Source organism: Meles meles, chromosome 4 (assembly GCF_922984935.1).
Source record: "Meles meles chromosome 4, mMelMel3.1 paternal haplotype, whole genome shotgun sequence".
Lineage (NCBI taxonomy): Eukaryota > Metazoa > Chordata > Mammalia > Carnivora > Mustelidae > Meles > Meles meles.
In genome coordinates, this window is record NC_060069.1 from 164,201,202 (window position 1) to 164,207,489 (window position 6,288).

A 6,288-nucleotide genomic window follows, 5' to 3' on the forward strand; every position below is an offset into this window, starting at 1 on the left:
CTTTGCTCATAGCAGAGCAGGGACGGAAGCAACTCCGGGGCCCTCTACTGGGCAAGACAAACTGTGATTTGATTCGTCAGTGGAGTACCGCGCCGCAGAACGGGGAAAACAGGAAACACATGACCACATGGATTCATGCCACAGGCATCATGTGGGCCAAAGAGACCTGATAGTCCTCTGTGGGAGAGAGCGCTGCCTGGCAAGCGTCGTGATGGAAGCGTCTTACGTTCTGATCTGAGCGGGGATCCCGAAGTGCAAATGTATGTACGTTTCACCGGGCTGCACACTTAAGGTGTGGGCCCTTTGCTGTGTGCGAGTTGCCTCAATAAAAAGGAGGCAAGAAAAGTTAGCAATGATTAACTTAGAGATCATTTTTATTGTGTGTTTTTCTGTGATATTAATACTTTGCCAGGCTGCATATAATGAAAAAGGCATGACCTTTTTAAAAAATCAAAAGTGTTTAAAGCTCTATAACTATTATTTGGGTAGACTGTGCTCACAAGGAAAAGACATCCATCACATACTGTTGACTGGAAGAAGCATGTAGCAAAATGCCAAGCGTAAGAGATTTCTGATTCATATTTGGATGAGAAAGACCTTCATTCCCATGAGAACAAAAGAAATAAAGACAAAATTATACTTTTCAAAGGGTGGGGAGAGAAGAGGACAGAAGGAAACCTTGAGAACTGAATTCCAGGAAGAAAGAGCATGGCTGTGAAGAGACATGACAGCCGCCAGTCTGCACACTCAAGTCCAGGTAGAGCCGGCCTGCTGTGGATGAAGAAGCTTTACAAAAGCAAATGACTGTCAGCTGGACGTTAGATGATAGAGTACACTGATGGACAAATTGGAGTCTAGAAGAGCCACAAAGGCAGGAGTGAGCACTCAACCTGGACAGTTCTCCCCAACTCCAGGCTTTGCCATGGATGTGACAGTGTTCGGAAAAGGGGTTGGAGAGAAAAATCACAGTCTCGTACTTGCTTCTGGTTAATGGGTTCCATGCCCCTACATGAGTTGAAACTGTGAGCAACTCCTTCTCAGCCCAAACCCAAACTCCAAAAGACTATAGCTCAGGATTTAAAGTTAGGCTAATCACAAGTTAATTCAACCTGAGAAAACCTGCAACTTCTGTGGCTCCGCTAGACACAAGTAAGGAGCTGAGTCTTTAGTTCCTCAACTTCACTGCATTTGGAGGAAAGGGACTACAACCGGTCAGGAACACACAGAGCAAAACAAAAAGATTTCAGTTTCTTTGATTATTTTCTGCACAATGTGAAGAATACAACAAGAACAATTATGAGAAATTTGAGAAGAAACTATGGTTCAGTTATTGGAATAAGAATAAACTGAAAATTACTTCAAATATGAATGAAAATGGTATATGCAGAAAATGAATGGAAATGCATTAAAAAGAAGAGCTGAAAAACTGTGTGAAAGGGAAAAATAATTAGTGGATAGGCTTAGATTGGATAATGCGGAAGAAGAGATCAAGGAACTTGAAAAAAAGGCGGGTGAAAAGTACCCAAACTGGTGAAGAGAGAAAAAATATTTTAAGAATATGTGTGATGCCAAAACAATGAACACTGTTATGCTGTAAATAAACAAAAAAAATAAAATAAAGAATATGTGTGAAATGCAGGATCAATATCAAGTAATCTAATATCAAGTAGTCTGAGTTATGAGCATCTTGGAGCCCAAAAATAAGAGGAAAGAGAGAGATAATAAAAGAAAAATATTTGAAAAATAAATGACCGAAATAGTCCAATCTGATGAAGAGGATCAACACATATACTAATAAATGAATGAATCTGAAACACAGCAAATACGAAGAAAACCACAACTAACTGTAGTCAAACTGCTGAACGCCAAATGTAAAGAGCAATCTTAAAAACAGAAAAATTATGTATTATGTAGTGAGAACAATGACTTTTTAAAAATGGTTGATTCCTTTGGAAACATTGGGAGGCAGAAGGCAATGAAGGAAGCCTGTTAGAGTGCTGAGAGAAAATCTTTAACCTGAAATTCTATAATTAGAAAAATTATCCTTCAAAAAGGAAAGTAAAGTTGAGATTTTCAGATAAACAAAAGCTAAACAAAAACAAAAACAAAAACAACATAAATAATACTGTGTAGCAATTGAAACTCCACTACAAGAAATGCTAAAGGCAGATTGAGGGGCTGAAGAGAAGTGATGCCATATAAACACATGGTTCTCTAGCATGTTCTTCTCAGCCTTGGCTGTACTGACATTTAGGTCCAAATAAATCTCTGTTGTTGTGGGGGCGGGGGGGCTCTCCTGATCATCATACCAGGTTCTGCAGCATCCCTGGCCTCTACTTACTAGATTCCAGGAGCACCGCCCTCCAACTGTGACAACTAAAAATGTCTCCTATGGAATTAAGTAGAGAGAACATGAAGAACATCACAGAAAGAAACTGCTGTGGGCCTAATGTTTGTGTTGTTCAGAAATTGAATGTTTCCCAAAATTCCTATGTTGAAATCCTATCCCCTAATCTAAGGTGTGGACTTTGGAAGGTAATTAGGTCAGAGGGTAGAGCCCTTATAAATGGGATTAGTTGCCTTCTAGAGGACCCAGAGAGCTGCCTGCCCCTTCCACCATGGGGGGACACAGTGAGAGGTTGGCAGTCTGTACCCCGGAAGAGGTCCCTCAGCAGGATGTGATTGTGCTGACCGCTGACCTTGGACATTCAGCCTCTGGAACCGTGAGAAATTTCTGTTTGCGAGCCATCCAATCTTAGGCACTTTGTTTTAGCAGCCCAAAGCGACTGAGACAGTGACTAGGTTACTACTGGTTGATGTGAAATAATATTTGTCCGTGTTTTTAATTTTTGAAAGCTAATTAAATTAAAAGCAAAGATACCACTATTGAATTTTGTGGTTTATAATATATTTTGAAATAAAATATAAAATAGCACAAAGATATGAAGAGGGCAAATATACCATTGCAAGGTTTTTTCGCATTACAGATGAAATGATGTAATATTGATTCAAGGTAGACTGATAAAAAAGTGTATGTCAAATTTATAAAACAACCATTAAACTATATAGTTAAAATTCAATAGAGGAGAAAGAGTTGAATACAAAAATACACTGGAATAGTAAAAAGAAAAAGGAAAAAAAAGAAAGCAGCAAAGGAGGAAAAAAATAACAACAAGGCAGCAGATTTAAACCAAACTTTATTAATAATTACAGTAAATGAAAATGACGTATCCTCCAATTAGAAAGCAGATATTGCCCAACTGGATTTCTAAAAATGAAAGCCGATTATATGTTGTTTGTAGGAGCTGTCAGAAAGATACAAATAGGCTCAAATTTAAAGAATGGAAAAAGTTATACCTTGAAGACATTAATAGTAAGAAAGCTGGAGTGGCTATATTTGTAAAAACCAAAGTATATTTTAAGACAGGAAATGTTAGTGGTAACAAACTGCACTTCATAATGATAAAAACATCAGTTCCTTAAGGAAACATAACAAATATAAATATATTTGCATCTAAAAAGAGATAAATCCAGTATAACTATTAGAGATTTAACTCTTTTCTTTTAGACAAAAAATATTTGTAAAGATATATAATACCTGAACAAGTATCAATCGACTTAACTTAATTGACATTTATAAACACTCTGCCTAATATTTGAATAATACACATTATTTTCAAGTTCACATTGAACATACTCCAAGGTAAGTTATATGCTGGGCCATAAAGTAATATCAATAAAATTAATAGGATTGAAAAATAAAAGATATGTTCTCTGACCCTAATGCAATTGTTTAGATACCCATAACAGAAATATATCTGACTGAGCAGCTTAAACACACCAGAGGCATGATTCATAGCAGAGGAGATGACTCTGTGTTTGAGAATATTTTTTGATAGTTCTTTAATTGAGGAGGGTGAGCCCCAGCCCCCCTTCTACCCCCAGAGACCAACTAAAAGGAAAGATGCAACAGGGAAAGAGCTGTATTTCTGCATACAAGAAAAAAAATATGGATATAGAAACTCTCCAGCTATTTGGAAATTAAACACTATACATCTAAACAACACAGAAGAGGAAATCATAAGGAAAATTAGAAAGTATTTTAATTAATTTTTCTTATTAAGACAATTTTTTAAAAGATTTCATTTATTTATTTGGCAGAGAGAGAGAGAGACAGCGAGAAAGGGAACACAAACAGGGGGAGTGAGTGAGGGAGAAACAGGCTTTCTACTGAGCAGGGAGCCTGTTGCAGGGCTCCATCCCAGGACCCCAGGATCATGACCTGAGCTGAAGGCAGATGCTTAACAACTGAGCCATGCAGGTGCCCCTATAAAGACAATTTTAAAGATCAGTTCACAGGAAAACAGAGGAAGGTACAGGGATTTTCCATATAGCCCTAACCCCACTCATGCATAGTATCCCCTATTAACATACCCACCAGAGAGGTATATTAACACTGGAGAATCTACATTGACACCTCATCATCACCCCAAGTCTCTATTTTACATTAGGATTCACCTGGTGTTGTACATCCTGTGGGGTTTGAGAATTGTTTAATGACATGTATCCATCTTATAATATCATACAGAGTATTTTCAGTTCTCTAAAAATCCTCTGTGCTCTCTCCAATATCAAAACCACAGCAGTAAAAGAAAAAATAGGTAAATTGGGCACCATCAAAATTTAAAACTTTTGTTCTTAACAGGTTAAATAAGATATTGCTCACAGATTAAGGGAAAATATTTGCAGATCACATATCTGATAAGGAACTAGCATCGAGAATACATGAAGAACTCTTACAAATCAATGATAAAAAGACAATTTTAAAAGAGATAAAAGATTTGAGTATACATGTCTCCAAAGAAGATAACACAAATGGCCAATAAGCACAGGAAGATATTCCTCACCTTTTTTTTAAGGTTTGATTTTTTAAGTCCTCTTTACATACTCTACCTCAAGTTGCACAACCTTGAGATCAAGAATCAGATGCTCCACCAACTGAGCCAGCCAGGTGCCCCAGTGTTGCTCACATTATTAACCATCAGGGAAATGTAAACAAAATCACATGAGATTCACTTCCATATCCACTAGGACAGTGATACTAAAAAGACAGACAATAATGAGTGTTAGCAAGGATGTAGAGAAATTGGAACCCTTGTGCACTGAGTTCGGAATACAAAATGGTACAGCTACTTTGAAAACAGTTTGGCAGGTCTTCAAAATGTTAAACATGAAGTTAACATGATCCAGCAATTCTACACCATGGCATATACCCAAGAGAATTGAAAACATGTCCACACAGAAAGCCTGTACATGAATATTCAAAACAGCATTATTCATAATAGCCAAAATACGGAAACAACCCAAACGTTCATCAAATGATGAATTGAATGGATCAATAAAAGATGGTATGGCCATATGCTGGAATATTACTCAGCCAAGAAAAGGAATGGAGGGCTGATTCATTCTACAACATGGATGAACCATGAAAACATGCTGAGTAAAAGAAGCCAGTCACAGAGGACCATTGTATGATCTCAACTATATGAAATGTCCAAGACAGGGAACTCCAGAGAGACACAGAATAGATTGGTGCTTGCCAGGGGCTGGGAGGGTGAACTGGAGAGGGGTTGTCAATGGGTATGAGGCTTCTTGGGGGGTTGTGATATTAGATGATGATGATTGCGCTGCTTTGTGAATATACTAAAAACCATGGGATTATATACCTTTAAAAGGTGGGTTTTAAAAAAAAATTTTATTTTTTATTAACATATAATGTATTATTAGCCCCAGGGGTACATGTCTGTGAATCGCCAGGTTTACATACCTCACAGCACTCACCATAGCACATACCCTCCCCAGTGTCCATAACCCAACCACCCTCTCCCTACCCTCCTCCCCCTAGCAACCCTCAGTTTGTTTTGTGACATTAAGAGTCTCTTATGGTTTATCTCCCTCCCTATCCCATCTTGTTTCATTTTTTCCTTCTCTACCCCCCAAACCCCCCACTTTGCCTCTCAGCTTCCTCATATCAGGGAGATCATATGATAATTGTCTTTCTCCAGTTGACTTACTTCACTCAGCATAATACCCTCTAGTTCCATCGATGTTGTCGCAAATGGCAAGATTTCATTTATTTTGATGGCTGCATAGTATTCCATTGTGTGTGTGTGTGTGTGTGTGTGTTTGTATGTATATATATACATATATATATACCACATCTTTATCCATTCATCTGTTGATAGATATCTAGGTTCTTTCCATAGTTTGGCTATTGTGGACATTGCT